This window comes from Chionomys nivalis, chromosome 7, assembly GCF_950005125.1.
Source record: "Chionomys nivalis chromosome 7, mChiNiv1.1, whole genome shotgun sequence".
NCBI lineage: Eukaryota > Metazoa > Chordata > Mammalia > Rodentia > Cricetidae > Chionomys > Chionomys nivalis.
In genome coordinates this window covers 38394330-38411252 of record NC_080092.1, presented here as the reverse complement: position 1 = coordinate 38411252, position 16923 = coordinate 38394330, and positions in this window count along the sequence as shown.

Sequence of the window (16923 nt, the reverse complement as noted above, 5' to 3'; positions counted from 1 at the left end):
TTCCTCTCCTTTTAGCTGAAATGTCCCAATGTCCCTGCTGTGTGCTCTGAACTGAATTGGTCCCTACATACCCTCTGTAGCATCCCTGCCGCTGGCTTTTCAAAGCCTTCATCAGGCCAATCCATCATCCTGCCTACTCAGTAGAGTTACCCACAGAGAACCAACCTTATTGTCCTTGGGGAAATTCAGACTCTGGCTCTGACTGGGGAGTCTCACAGGGATTTACACTGGTTGAATTTTATTAATTAATGTTCTAACTTGATCAAAGCATAAAGAAAAGTGTGCAGAAGGCCCATGATGCTACACAATTGCCCCATTTTATTGGAATAATAAAGTACAAGACTTGGGACTGGGGAGATGGCTCAGTTGGAAAGAGTGTTGCTCTGCAAGTGTGAATATGCAAGTTCGAATCCTCAGAACCCACATAAAGAATCAGCCATGGCTTCATGAGCTACAACTACAGTAATACGGACAGAGACAAGAGGATCCTAAAAGCTCACTGGCCAGTTGCCCCAGATTAAGCAGTGAACTTCCAGTTCAGTGAGAGATGCCATCCTCATGTAAGAAGACAGAGATTGATGGAGCAAGCCCTCAGTTTCTTGCTCTGGCCTTTATTACACCAATGAATGTACTTGCACACTCACATGTACATGTGTGAATGTATAGTGAATATACACTACAATATAGGGAGAGTTATGTACATGGAGTGTATAGGTAGTTTTGATTACGTGTGTGTCTGTGTATGTGTGTGATATGTGCACATACACCATATACCCCCACACCAGATATACGCAAACACATTCATATACCTGCCACATTGTACACACACACATATACAAATATCAAAGTTTACCACACACATAGGCATACACACACACCAAGTGTCATTGAGGTTGAGTGTGGTTGAGTTGATTGGAGTGACTGCAGATGTTTGAATCTCCAGATCAATGGGCTACATCACTCCTGAAAGATGGACCAATTTAGGAAACTGGAAACAGACCATCCAATCATCAGTTTCAGAAGGGAGTGTCTGGTTTCTCAAGTAACTGGGGAGGGAACGAAAGGTCTTCAAACACAGGCATGGAGGATCCTAGAGTTGGAAGGAGCACTCAGGAGAAGAGCAGAAAATGAAGTGAAAGGAACCATAGATTCCCTAAAACTAAAGAAAGTAACGACAGAGTTTGGACTGGAATGTAGGCTGTGTGACCCTGAAAGCCACAATCAATGAACTTCAATCACTCTCAAAGTATGCTCTGGAGAAAGTGGATTCTGCAGAGATGGAGTGAATCTTAGACAAGAAAGAAAAAAGGAAAGGGGTGATGCCAATTAATTGAAGAACTATGGTCTAAAGGAGACATACTTAAAACCTTGATATCTTGTTATATGAATTCTTAACCTTGAACCAATAACAACCTATTGAGAAAACCTACCCTGAACTGGAGAAATGACTCAGCATTCAGAACACTGACAGCTTGTTTTTCAGGGGACCTGAGTTCAGTTCCCAGCACTCACGTTGGGCAGCTCACAACCACCTGTAACTCCAGCTCTGGGAGATCTATAGAACTCTGCTGGGCAGTACAGGCAATATTTTTGAAAAATGAATAAATCTTTTGAAGGCTGAACTGGTAACATGGGGAAAGTGTGAGTAAATGAACTCAATGTTCATTCTCAAGTGACAGCCCGTTTCTTCCTTGGAGGGTAGGAATGACTGACCATACAGGACTATACATGTTTTGTCAAAAAGACCATCCAATTACCTAGGACACTTGCCAGCGGGCCTTGGGGGTGAAGCAGCTGAGAGATGATCTTGGAGGAAATTTACCTGCTCACTAAAGCTGATGAGGTAAAACACTGTCAATCTTCAGTTCTTGGCTTATTAAAGGGAAACATTCAGACAGTTTCCACATCAGGTTAAGCGGAAGTTTGTATAACAAAGCAAGAGATTGGGGTGAGCTTCACCAAAGGGCCAGGTAGAGCAATGAGTTCTGTGTTATGGTTTTATTCTATCTTCTATTACATCTTATTTATTTATTCATTGTTCCTTTATTTGTGTGTATGTGTGTGTGTGTGTGTGTGTGTGTGTGTGCGTGCGTGCAAAGGCTCATATATATTCCATAGTACATGTATGGAGGTCAGGGGACAATTTATATGACTGAGTTCTTTCCATCCACCATGTGGGCTCCAGGATTTGAATTCATGTCCTCAGCCTTGGCAGAAGCTTCCTTAACCAGTGAGCCATTTCTTTGGTGCTGGGTTATATATTTAAAAAATTTTGTGAACATTTATGAAGTCAGGTATATTTGTGAACTAAGGTGATATGACTCTTGTTTCCTCCCACACTGGATCTGGATCTCTCTGAATTTCTTCCCATGATCCTTTACAACACATCCAATGCAGGGGGAGGAGGGTTGCATGTTTCAAAACCACAGGGTAGGTGATATCACAGTGGAGCCAGGTGTTCTGAGAATGAAGACCATTCCTTACCTTATGTATGGAAAAGAGACTTGGTATTTTAATTCCATATATGGCAAGAGTCTAGCTTCAACTAAATTCCAAGGATGTTACACCACAGGGGAACTTGCTGACAATAAAAGAAACATACCAAGATTCAGCTGTTGTTTCCTTGGTAACCTCCCATCTAACTCCTTTTTTGAGATTACTCCATTTCTTTCTTTTTTTTTTTTTTTTTTTTTTGGTTTTTCAAGACGGGGTTTCTCTGTGGCTTTGGAGCCTGTCCTGGAACTAGCTCTGTAGACCAGGCTGGTCTCGAACTCACAGAGATCCGCCTGCCTCTGCCTCCCGAGTACTGGGATTAAAGGCGTGCGCCACCACTGCTCGGCTTTTTGTTAAGGTTTTTTTTATTTATTTTTATTTTTATTTTTAGAGATTACTCCATTTCTGATGACTGTCTTATGACTTTCTATGGGTTAATATTGGTGGAGGCCACTTGTTTGTTTCTCAGCCACCCAGACTCCCATAATAATATCACAGAAACTATATTATTTAAATCACTGCTTGGCCCATTAGATCTAGCTTCTTATTTGTTAACTCTTACGTCTTAGTTTAACCCGTTTCCATTAATCTGTGTATTGTCAAGTGGCCGTGGCTTACTGGCAAGGTTTCAGTGCATCTGTAGCTTCTCTCTGTCTCCATCCTTCTTTCAGCATTTAGTTTAGTTTTTCTCTGCCTAGTTCTGTTCTACTCTATAAGGCCAAGCCAGTTTCTTTATTAACCAATGGCATTCACAGCATACAGAGGGGAATCTCACATCAGGTTAAGAACTTTATTGACCCAGAGTCAAGACACTCAATACTTCTTTTTTTTTTTATTTATTTTCAAAACAGGGTTTCTCTGTAGCTTTTTGGTTCCTGTCCTGGAACTAGCTCTTGTAGACCAGGCTGGCCTCGAACTCACAGAGTTCTGCCTGCCTCTGCCTCTGCCTCCCAGGTGCTAGGATTAAAGGCGTGCGCTACCACCACCCGGCACTCTATACCTCTTAATATTGAAGCTTTATTCGAAAACTGGGGCAAAGGTTGAACAACAGCTTTTCAAGCTATACAAATAGGAAAGCTCCGTTACCTAGCAGTTTAAACTAGCTAGGTGGAGAACATCCCAGGGATAGTGATGACCTGTGGTTAAGAGCACACTGTTTATTGGGTTAGAATGTTCTGGTACCAGGATCAATAAAGGCATGGGGCTGAAGATGCCTCCAGTACATTATTTCTGGATACAAAATAGAGGCTTATAAATACAATTTATTATTTAATTATATTATATTTATTGTGTGTGTGTGTGTGTGCGTGTACTACTGCATGTGTCTGGAGCTCAGAACAACTTGTAGGCATCAGTTCTTTCCACGTATCTGGTGAGTCCCAGGAACCGAAGTCTGGTCATCAACCCTGGTGGGAAGTCTCCATTTCCATTGAGCCAGCTCATTGGGTCTACAACGTTCTTTACACCTTAGGGTTTATTGAAAAGTATTTTATCATGGAAACTAAGAAGTGGGATTCCATGAGTTGAGATGATGGTTGAGAAAAAAAAAAAAGCTAGGCAATTAAGTCAAAAGATTTGGACAATGATTCTAAAAGCAGTTGTTTGGTCAGTGATTTCCTCTGCCACCTTGGCCGAGTCCCATGCACTGTGTGAACTTTAATTTTATTCTGAAATACTGTTCTTGATAGTCTGTTGCCCTTGCTCTAATGAGCTCTGATTTCACTTACTATTTTTCTTCTTACTATTTTTTAACTATGCGTATTTGCTTCTGAAGCACTGTCTGGCAGGGATGCTAGCTGAGATGCATGCTGCCTGAGTCAAGGTAATCCAGTGTCAGCATGGGGGATGAACAATGCTGTCTGCCCATAATAAGCCATGCTTGCACAGGACTGGTCTTGAAATGTGGTGGTTTGAATGAGAATTTCCCCATTCGCTCATGTGTTTGAAAGCTTGGTCCCCGGTTGGTGAAACTGTTTAGAAAGGACTAGGGGGTGTGATCTTACTGGAGGAGGTATGTTACTGGGAGTGGACCTTGAAGTTTGAAAAGCCCACACCATTTCCAGTTAGTACTTTTTCTTTCTCTACTTCCAACTTGAAGCTTGAGATCCACATTCTTAGCTACTGCTCCAGGGACATGTCTGCATGCCTGCTGCCATACTCCCTGACATGAAGAGCATGAACTCTAGCCCTCTGGAACCATGGGCCACCAAATTAAATGCTTTCTTACATAAGTTGCCTTGGTCATGGTGTCTATTCTCAGGAATAGAGAGGTAACTATGATACTGAGCTCCCCCTGCTCAGAGTTATTGTTATTGGAAGTGGTCCCTGGGCTCATTTTGGATTTTTGTTAACAAACACACTTTCCACCAAAGGAAACAACCACTTTTTGGGACCAGATTCCCAACAATGCGCAATGACATTTTCCTGAACTCCTATTTCCCATATCAATTGCAGACTGAATGTATCACATGATTCACATAGGTGAAAGACAAGACAGCTCTTCTAGGACCTCTGAGAACTGTGAGGTAATGGTTTAATGGACAATGAGAAAAGTTCAAAGTGTAGTGCCCTCTATAGAGAATATCCAAGTTTCTCTGTTGACATTAGCTCCTGGGCTAAGGGTGAGATTTGGTGCCCATGTTTTAATTTGGGCTGGTTTGAGCTTGCGTAGGCCTTGTGCATTCTGTCACACCCCCATGAGTTCATATGTTGCTTCTGGAAAGCGTTGTTTCTTTGTAGACATCCACTGCCTCTGACATTCTTTCCAGTCCCTCTTCTGCAGTGTGTAAGAGTTGTGGACAGGACAGGAAAGAGTGCTCTCCATCGCTTCATTATATGGCCAAGCTTGACAAGACCTATTCTGGTATTTACATTCTGGGACTCCAAGTGAGTTACTTAAGCTTGGTTAGCCCCAGTTTTCTCATATTCCAATGCAGACTTTAATAAGGTCATAACACAAACTAAATGAGGCAATGCATGAAAATATTTAGCAGTGTTCAGAATTAATAATGACTGAGATGGTGAGAAAATGCTGAGCTTAAGGTTATTAGACACCAGTGTTTCAGACTCATTGGCCAGCATTCTACTCATTTTGTCGTTGTTATTTTGAAAGGTCACCCTTCCCCTGATGGTTCTATAGAAGTTTCCCTCGTTTCCATGGGTGAAGAGGCAGTTTGTTTCTCAGTGGCATGCCTTGAGTTTTGGGTAGAGATGATGACAAATTCAATGCACAATCAGTTTGATTTTGGGATGGATAGTCCAGGGCAAATGTTCGTGCCAAGGAAGTGAAAGCTAAGTCACTGGACGTTTTGAACCATATTTATACAGTATGGTGCAGATGGTGTGAATTTTTATTTGTTCTGGAAGGGAGGACGTGTTAGAAAGTTGCTCTCTGACCTGCACATGTGCCCAGTGCCACTATCCCCACACATCATTTTTCCTTTTCTTATAAGGGGAATATAATGTATGACAAAAATGAACCAATAGATGTCATACAGCACAAGTGTTCTGGCAGATGACTAAGCTACAATGCTGTAATGCTGTTCATTTGTTCATTCATTCATTCATCCATCCACCCATTTCACAGGCATTTGAGTGTTTTTGTGTACCTAATTTGTCTGTATTTATCAAAATAAATATTTAAGCCTAGTGTAGCTTACTCTGAATAGGAGAAAGAAGACTAAAAATAAACACATAGAAAGTAACCAAGACTTCCTGGATCAATATGTAGAGGTGAACAAAGAATCATGACAAGGATTTATTTTATAGAAGAGGTGGTCAGAAAAAAATCATTTAAAGAGATGGATAATCTTGATGTAGAGGGGAAATATAGTGCAGGTCTATGGAATGACAAATTCAAGACAAGAGTTGCCTTGTCTTGCTTCAGGATTGGTAGGAAGGCTTGTCTGGGTGGTACACAATCTGGACCACTTGAGGGATGATGCTTCCATCTACTATGTGGGATGGACTGTAGGAAGAACATTTTATCAAAGAAGAGGAACCAGGAGTTTGGCTTTAGAGACATGAAATTTAAGATGCGTCTTAGACATCTGAGACATAACCAAGAACAATCAGAGGTTTGATTTTTGGAATGTGGACATTAAGTCTAGCTAATATTCAAACAGTGACTGGGAGATATCTTCTACTAGATATCTAGGAGATGAGAAAGAACCAGCCAACAACAACTGTGAAAACACACAATCAAGAAATTCAGAAGCTCAGGGAAGGAAAAAACAAGGTTTCATGAACAAGAAGTGGTTAACGGAGATGATCATCCAACAGCTCATAGACCATCACTCTGGGAGTGGGGAGAAAAGCCAGAGAGTATTTGAGGTCAGATTCAATGTGCTCAATCTGGGAAGGCACCAGAGGGATGCTCTGGTGTTCACAGAGAGGTGATGGGGAGGTGGTCTGAGAGAGGGGAGGACCATGGGGACAGGGAGATGCTGAATGTGCATCTGATGAGCCAGGACCAACTGTCACCATTAATAGTGCAATAATGCAGAAATGGCTTCAGGAAGAGGGCTGGGGGTAGGGAGGATGTAATCCCTGCTCTGCTTTTCTCTCTGTTCCGTAACAGACACCCTGACCAAAAGAGACTTAGGGAAGGGAATAGTTTCTTTGGGTGATCCTTCCAGGTTGCAGTCCATCATTGAGAGGAAGTCAAGGCATGAATTCCAGCAGTTAGTCACAACTTACCTACTGCCAATATCAGGGGGAAATGGATATACTCATGCTTCTTGCTTGCTTTCTGATCATTTCATTTATTTTGATACAGACGGGGACTCCCTGACTAGGGAATGGTGCCACCCACAGTGGGTCTATATTAAACACAACCCCTCACATCGATGTGCACAAGCCAGGCTGGTTTAGCTAATTCCTCAACAGACACTCTCTTTCAGAGTAATTCTTGACTTTGGCAAGGTGACAGTTAAAAGCAAGCACTTAGCACAGTGATCAGGGATTCAGCACTGTGTTAGCCACAAGATTTATGAGCTGCTCAAGAGTGCAGGGAAAACTGCAGGAGGAACGATCTTACAGATGAGAAGACTTTTGGATGGTGAAATCCCAGCAAGCAGGCTCACGCTAAGTAGCCAACAAAGGTGAGGGTCCACAGATGCCTCTGAGGTTTTTCATCTACAGTTGGCATTTCCAAAGTTTGAACAGGTGCAGGGAAATTACTATCCATGGGGAGAAACTGGAAGCGGGCCTAGTGTCCTGGAGACACTATCACACAAGGAAAGTATTGGGAAGTTGGACTTCAGAACACTGAGTCCTAAGCTGGGTATACCCTAGACATGGGGTGTAAGTTCTGACAGACTGGTCTGGGAGGTTTTGTCACAATGAAATATGGAGAAGGAAGTCCCCAGGTCTCTTCAGTGTCCTGGTACATGGAGAATGTTTGGAGGTATTCCGCCTTGATGTTATTGCAACCTCTGTGCCATGCTGCTGTCCCCACCCCACTGCAACTGTTCCTTGCTCATTAATTTCCCATCCAACACATTTCCAAGTGGTCATCAGAAAATGAGAGGAGACCCATCTTCTAAGATTATATTTGTATGAGGTATCCCTTCCACTTCTTGGTGAAATATACCTACTTCCCCTCTCCTTCCTCCTCCTGTCATTCATTCTCTTATTTAAATTTGTGGGAGATCACCTATAATTTCAAGAACACCCACAGGAAAAAATAACAAGTTCATGTTTGTTACTCAATTGTGCCAGATTTTTGTTGTTGTTTTTGAGAAAACAGACAGTTTTTAAGATTGTTTTAATAAGCATCTACCAGTGGCCTCGCTGGCTATCTATAGTTACACCTCTCCTTCTGACAAATCCTGGGTCATTATTTCCTTAGCTTGTCTCAAGGCTTTGCCTCCTGCCAGCAGACCATGTAGCTTTAGCAAGGGGAAGAGAGGTCATCATGAATCCACTGTGACCTTGAGTCACTAAGCTCACCAACCTGTCTGACCTCACCACCATGGTGTAGTCTTATTTTACCTGTCTCTGCCTGGTCCAACTTATAAGCTCTCTCCATAGTTGAGCACTGAATGGGAACCTGGAACAATGAAGGCATGTATAGCGCTTTTATTGGCCATTGATTGTCTTACTCTTTCAATGGACGAGTATAACCAAACACAGATCAACTGATAAAAATGACAATAGCGATCACTAGTGTTTAGGTTTAGTACCTGGTGCTGTCTTGAGTACTTTCAATGCATTTTGTCAGTTAAATCTCCAATGAAAAATATATAGTTAGAACTGCGATTGTTACTGTTGACTGATAAAAAGACTGAGACTTGAGAAAACCAGATGATCATCTCCCGTCCTGGGAGCTGCACCAAATCACAGTCCATGTCTGTCTGTCTTTTTTCTTACTGTTCATCTGCTTGCTTTCTTGCCTTCCTACATTTGTATATTAATTTTTATCTTCATATAAAAGTGATAGATGTGAATACAGAGCTAATATAATTTCTAAAAGTCGATGTGTGAAATACACACATGGACATACATGCATGCATGCATCAACACTGGGCCTTTCTAATTCTATGGTCTTGGAGTTTCCAGTTCTGTGGCACAGGCACCGATGGCAAGCTCTCTGGGTCACAGCTGTGGTTCTGCCCGCATCCTCCAGAGACCTGAATGCAGATCTTAAGGAATCATCACCCTCACCTGTCCCTTACCCTCTGCGTTCTTTCGCCTTGTTCAGTGCCCAGGAGGGTGAGCTGCAGAGTGTCAGTCAGCACATGCTTTCCTGCCAGTTTCAGCCCCCAAACCCACGCCAATGAACCCAGCTTCTGTGGCTAGTAAGAGAAAAGCTGAACACACACAAAATGGCAGGGTCATTGCCAACCCCAAATTCTTTGCCCATTTTTTTCTATCATATTGTTTTCACTTTTTCCTGACTTTTATCCAATGCTTTTTACCATTGAATTGACAATGTTTCTTCCTTTGAACTTTTGTTCCATCCATTATTTTAAAGCTGTAGGGAGGTGGCGTGGATGTAGGAGGAACTGCAGGAAAGGGGAAGGAAGGTTATCAAAATACATCGTATGACATTCCCAAAGAGTTAATACAAATAATGTGTTAAAACTGTGGCATTGTAAAGATAGAAATTCTGGAAAGTGCTTAAATTGTTTACTTATTTTAATTTTTGGAGAATTTATTTTGTATTATGCATATGAATGTTTTGTCTACGGTACCATGCACACCTGGTGACCATCAAGGCCAGAAGAGGGCATCAAATTTCCTGGAGCTAGAGTCACAGACAACTGTGAGCTGCCATGTGTGTGCCGGGAACTGAACCCAGGCTCCCTGCAAGAGCAATAGTGTTTTTTACCACCGAGTCATCTCTCCAGCTCCCCCAGATTTAGAATCACTTAGGTGTGTATGCCATACTTTGATTTTATTTCAAAAGCTTCCCTCAGTCTCTGGTTTCAAAGCATAATCCATGTTTTCTTTCTATTATCTTTTATGGACTTCCTCCCCGGCACTGTGACCTCCATTTGGCTACTGAGTTCCTTCATGTGTGCAGTCCTGTAGATTTTTCTGGGCTGTTTTCTCAGTACAGGAAAGGCACTAATCACTAAACTGGGCACTCAGCCATTGTGCCTTTTACAAACTGTGGGATAGAAGGGGAACAAGGGCACTGTAAAACGCAGGCTGCTCACAGTGCCTTTGCAGGGTACACAGGTGATTTGGAGGTGCTGTCAGGTTTGAGGATTATCAGCAAAGCGAACAACGACAACCTTATCTACCTGTCCGGGGAACAGTTGGGCTCGTCCCCGTAGTTCTTGTCAGGTCATAAACCAATATAATCAGAACTTGAAAGGGCCACACAAACCACCTCTCAGCCTGCTGACTCACTGGGTCGGAATTCAGCTGAGAACTCACTCCATCTTCAGTTCTTCTGTTCAGTCTTCATTACATAAGTCAGAGTCTGTGGGCAGACAGGCCCTAACTCATGATTGAAAGGTGTGAAATTAATTTAATACACATGAAAACACTTGTGAAGTAGTCATTAAATCAAGGTTGTTTCGACCCAATGTTTTAAACATTGCTCATAAATATATTCATCTTTCTATTTTTTCATACACATTCATTTATTGATTCAACAAATTTGCTGGGGATTGTTTTCTAGTGTATGTAATGAAAGCGCAAACACTAAGTCTGTATTGAGATGATTTTTTTTTAATTTAACTGGATACATATGCTATGTGAGAATGAGATACTAATAAAAAATGCACAAGTTGAACATAGTACAAGAAAGACAATTTAGGGACTGTCATGAGACACCTTGCTGTTACGAGAGCAAAATGCAGAAAGGTCAGCATGACATATGAACCACTGAAGCGTGGGCCTCGGGGAGGTGGCTGCTCGTGGTTTGGGCTCAGGGTGCAGTAAAGGGCATCTGATACCAAGATGTCACAGACACACATAATGGCAGAGATATTTCTGTGTCCGTGTTTCCTTCATCCATCCTTTAACACAGCTTGCCCTTCTCTTTCATTGAGTATATATGCTGAGGACTTTTATCATCTCAAGCAATGGGAATTACTTGATGTAAATTTATTGATAAACATCAAACGAACAGGGACAGACCATGAACTGTCATTGAGAGGCATAGAGGGAATTTTCCAAATGACGTAAATGTAGCCTCTAAATGCACAACTTAAAGTGGCTTATTGATTAGGTATTCTTCTCATAGCTGGGACAAAGCACATGACAAAAGCATCTGAAGGAGGGGTTTGTTTGGGCTCATGTGGGGTGAAGAGAACACCCTTGCAGGGCACTGAAGTTTGGATCCCAGGATGGATGTTGGATGGCTTACTCCAGTTCCAGGGGATGGGAAGGCCTCTTCCGGCCTTCTCAGACACCTGCTCTTGCACACACAAACTACCCTCAGACATACAGGTATACACATGATTACATTTCAAACTTTGTATTTGGGCTCACAGTCTGAGAGTGCTGTCCTCCCTGTGGGGAAATCATGGTGGATGTAGCAGGAGGTAGCCGGTCACACAGTCAGGAGACAAGAGTCAAGGATGCTGGTGTTCATTTAGATTCCTCTTTTTCATTCGGTCTGGGACCCCAGCTCCTGGGATGGTGCTGTCCATATTTATACGTCTCCTCACCTCAGCTAATTTAATCTAGAGACTCCTTCACAGACCTGCAAAAAGGCTTATTGCCTAGGTGAGTCTAGATCCTACCATGTTGATTGGCTGTCGTATCCATTTTGATAGAACATAGAAGATACCCCAAATAGCTTCTAGGAGACCTGCTGCAGCCTTTAAGGTTGTGCCTTGACCAAGGTCATCATGGAAAGCCATGCTGTCACTTTGCACATGTGAGGAGTTTGCTTTGTCTTCAGCTGACTATCCCCAATGCCGTTACACATTCATTTTCCTCCTCTCTAGTTCCCATGTCCTTCCTGGTTGTTGCTAATGGTGAATGCCTCTGTTTAAGCATCTAGTGCTAACAATATACTTGCGCCTTGAACTTTTGCTTCTGAGTCTTCTTTTTAAAGAACATCCAAAGGTTTTGCTATCCTTGCAGTGTAGGGACTGGACCAGGAGTTGAGAGAACTGGGGTTTATGAGAGTCTTATGAATGGCAGTAAACTGGCTATGTGAGCTGGGGGAAATGTTGCCTCTCTCTCATTCCTGAGGTCTGCAGTTGGAAAGGAGAGAAGATGGGTTATGTTGGGGTGAGGAGTCCAAGTCATCAAGACCACAGTGACTGGGGCCCATAGAGCGCGGTCATCCTTTCCTACTGTATTTGAACCTGTCTGCGCCACTTAATCATTTGTACAGCCAGCACTTCCAAAGAAAGCACACCGTAGCTTTCTTTTAAGACTGCATCGCTAAAGTGTAGTAAAAGGAGCGGCTGGCTGCGTTCCTGGTGCCCAGCCACCCGCATGGCTAGCTTTACCCAAAATAATTAGACGGAAACTGTATTCTTTTGAACATTGCCTGGCCCATTAGTTTTAGCCTCTTATTGGCTAGCTCTTACATATTGATCTAACCAATTTCTAATGATCTGTGTAGCACCACGAGCTGGCTTACCAGGAAAGATCTTAACCTGCGTCTGTGTCCGGCGGGAGAATCATGGCAACTCCTGACTCGGCTTCTTTCTCCCAGCATTTTGTTCTGTTTACTCCGCCTATCTAAATTCTACCCTATCAGAGGCCAAGCAGTTTCTTTATTAATTAACCAATGAAAGCAACAGATAGAAAGATGACCCTCATCCATCATTTCCCCTTTTTCTGTTTAAACAAAAAAAGAAGGCTTTTATTTTAACATATCCACCAACACTAAAGGAATATGATCATGTTTGTGGTTTGGTGTGTACTGACTATTCTCACGTTCTTGGAGCTACTAGAGGATTACTTTCCCCTTCAATCTAAATAAATCTTAAGATATAGTTATCATTATTATTATTATTATTATTATTTCCACTTTACATTTCATAAAACTGTCCTACTGTCTTTTTACAGACAGTTTTACTATCATCCAGTTGGCTCTAATCTTGACTTATAGCTAGGAATGAAGACTAATTGTATATGCTAGCGGGCTCCATTGCACATTTCTATACATGCATCTGTCTTGCTTTGATTACATTCGCCCATCTTGAACCATGCTCAAGAGCTGGCAGCCCCAACCTGTGTGTTCTGATGTCCTTTTACTCACCGTGCAATCAGAATCAAGTGCACAGATCTGTGATGATTGGGTTGAAACTCACTGTCACTGGCAGCCTTAGTGAAAACTCATCGTGAGAAATGTTTTTCTTTCAGTCTACATCTCTGCTCTCCTGGGATCACTTTCCCCCTTTTCTCAATTGTCCATGGTCAATGCCTAAGTGTGGTTCTACTCACCAAACATCTAAACCTGACATTGCGTGTCCATTAAATATTTCTAAAGGTATCAATGATGTCACTGGGAAACATGGACAGTAGCCGGTAAAACTTTCAGTTGCTACGGTGACACACTCTGACCCAGTGCAACTTAGGGGAGGAAAGGGTATGTTTGACTCACAGCTCCAGCCCATCATTGATGGAAGTCAAGGTAGAAACTTGAAGGCAGGTTTGCTTGCTATTCTATATAACATTACCCCCAACCAAGGCACTTACTTTATGGCCAGTAATACAGCAGGAACCTCAGAGGATACAGACTGCTCTCTGGCTCATAACCTGGCTTATATTCAGCTGGATTTCTTATATAACCAAGGGAATGGTTCTACCCACAGTGGGTTGGGCCCTCCTGCTTCAATGAACAAATTAAAATAATTCAAGACAGTTCCCCACAGGTTTATCTGATCCAGGCAATTTCTCTACTGAGGCTCTCCCCTCAAATGACTCTAGGCTTTGTCAACTTGATTGTTAATCCAACTAAGACAACTTCTACAATGTGAAAGAACTATTATGGAAGGAGTAAGTCATCCTTTTACCTTGCAAACTACACCTGTGCAGTTGGTAAATTTCTACCCTACCGTGAAATGCAATGTCTTTTCTGTTTTGCAACCTTCCTTTGCCAATATCACAGGAGAAATCTGCCTTCTTTGACATGCAGAAAGGAATTAATTATGAACAGAAACAGTGAGAATGGCGAACACGAAAGTGTGTGCACCTCACATGCAAGCCTTTGTCTCCAGACGACGGTAATTACTAGTTCCTGCCCCTCTTATTCTTTCTACCCTGGGCTGTCAAACTTCTCACCTGCCTTTAGAAAGATTAACAATAGCTAATGTTCATGCTTTTTAAATGAAAATCCTCCAATTTAAGAGAACAATCCAGAACCACTCAGACCTGGCTTCCAGCCTGCTGCTCTGCTTTTGTCCCCTCTCCTGTGTTCAGCAGGAGCGCAGGAATTGACCTTCAGGCCCCACTGAGGACATTGTAGTGTTCTGCCCTGGCTTGATGTATTCTCCTTCTTTTTCATAACCAAGATTACACTGTTTCCTGACCCTTCAGTGAAGTATGCCATCCCCGCAGACCCTTTCCTCTTCGGCTGCCTTCCAGGCAGGGTGTGGCTCGTGGAATATGTTCTATCATCTCTGAGGCTCCTGTCTTCCACCAAGCACCTCTGTGCTCAGAAATGCATGGTGATCAAGAGCAAAAAACAAGGTGGCCTCACCCTATAAAAAAGTCACACACACACACACACACACACACACACACACACACCTACACCTCCTCAGTATAAATCATAACTGTGATTAGAAGGAGAAACAACCAGCCCTAGGCATTCAAGATGCTCTGAGATGGCCGGGTATCCATCACCCCCACCTGTTTCTAGATATTTTTGTCATGTCAGAAAAGGTACTTGTAGTCATCACTGATGACTCTCCATTTGTCTCTACTCCTTCCCAGTTCCCCTGATCTTTGTGTTTATCTTTTCTGAACAATTTCATAAATGCCAGTTGGCATCTGGAGCTTTTCACTTAACATTTTTAAACTTCGTGCATTTCATGGCAGGAATTTAAACTCGTTCCTTCATGCAGTACAGTAATATTTGACAGCATGAGTACCACATTTGTTTATTTGCCAATAATGGGCCTCTGAAAGATTTCTACTCATTAACATTTCTTAAAATTTGTAGATGTGGTGGTGGGGGGGGCATGTGTCTTGGTATTGCTGTGACAAAAGACCATGATCAAAAAGCAAGTTGGGAAGAAAAGGGCTCATTTGACTTTCACTTCCTCATTGATGTTCATCATCAAAAGATGTCAAGACAGGAACTGAAGCAAGTCAGGAAGCTGGAGGTAGGAGGTGATGCAGAGGCCATGGAGGGGTGCTGCTTACTGACTAGCTTCATATGGCTTGTTCAGTCTGCTTTCGAACCCAGGACCATCATCCCAGGGATGGTCCCACCCACAATGGGCTGCCCCCCCCCCCCCCCCCGGTCACTAATTAAGAAAATGCTTTGCAGCTGGATCTGATGGAGGCATTTCTTCCTTTAAGGCTCCTCCTACCTCTCTGATGACTCTAGTTTGTGTCAAATTGACATAAAACCAGCCCGTTCAGGGGAAATGAGCACATCTGTTGAGTCCAGAGGCACAAAGTCCTCCTGAAGGTGGAAGAGCAGAGTTTAGCCATTGAAGATGTACAGTTGTTAATCTGGTCTGCGCAGGATTGTGACTCCGATGGGAAGATTCCCTGTTGGTGCTGACTGTGTGCCAGACACTATCATGGTGTCGTGTTCTTGGCATCCATTCCCACAGCTTCTCAACATCTCCCCTGCTCTGCATGCTTAAACAAGACACATTTAGAAAGTATCCTAGTTTGCTGCACTCTGAAGCTGAAAACCCAGATGTAAACCTGCTTATCTGAATTGAATAACATCGTTCTTTTGGTGGAGGACTGGGGTTGGTTTTCTCGAGACAGGGTTTTACTGTAGCTTTGGAGCCTGTCCTGAAACTAGCTCTTGTAGACCAGGCTGGCCTCGAACTCACAGAGACCTGCCTGCCTCTGCCTCCTGAGTGCTGGAAGTATGCCACCATCACCTGGCTTAACATCATTCATTTTTAATTGAAATTTGAATATATAAATATATACATACTATATATACATACTCTTAATTTTGTTTTTATTGTTGTGATAAAATACCCCAACAATGGAAACTAGGAGAAAAAGAGTTTGTTTGCCCACAATTCTAGGTTACAGTCCATCCCTGTGTGACAGTTTGGATGGCAGGAACCTGGAGCAACGGGCCATGCACATCCACAGTTAAGAGGAAAGAAACGAAGGAGTGTGTGCATGCTCATGTTCAACTCGTTCTCCACTTTTTATTTAGCCTGGAGCCAAGTGCCTTAAATAGCCCTGCCTGTACACAGCATGGGTCTTCCTACTCTAGGGAACCCAGTTAAGAATATGCCTCACAGGTATACAACAGGCTGACTTAGCTAATCAAGACAGTTTCTCACTCGGATTATGATCGTAGGTGATTCTATGCTTTGTCAAGTTACCAATCAGAATAACCATCACAATGCTCCCCTTGTCATCTTGACACAAATACACCACTTTAAGCCATAGAGTTATATAATACAATTTAAAAGTCCCCAAAGATTTTAAAAATTTAAACATGTAAAAATCAGTTTCTTAACTAAGAGCATAATAATAATAATAATGATAATAATAATAAACAATTGTACACACTCTCAACATACCATGGTGCACACTGAATATTTCCATGCCCAAATGGAAGAACAGAAGCATAACAAATGAGCAATTACACATGAGCCAAACTGAAATTCAGCATGGAAACAGCAAATTCGATATGTCTATCGCCTGAAACTCATGAGCATGTTGGCGGGGAGCCCCAGAAGGGCTTATGTATTACCTCTCCAACTCCACAACCCAGTGCCAACAGATTCCCTCCTAAGATGGCTCATTTCCTGTCCATAGCTCTCCTCAACACATCCCACAGCCTGGGGTCTCTGG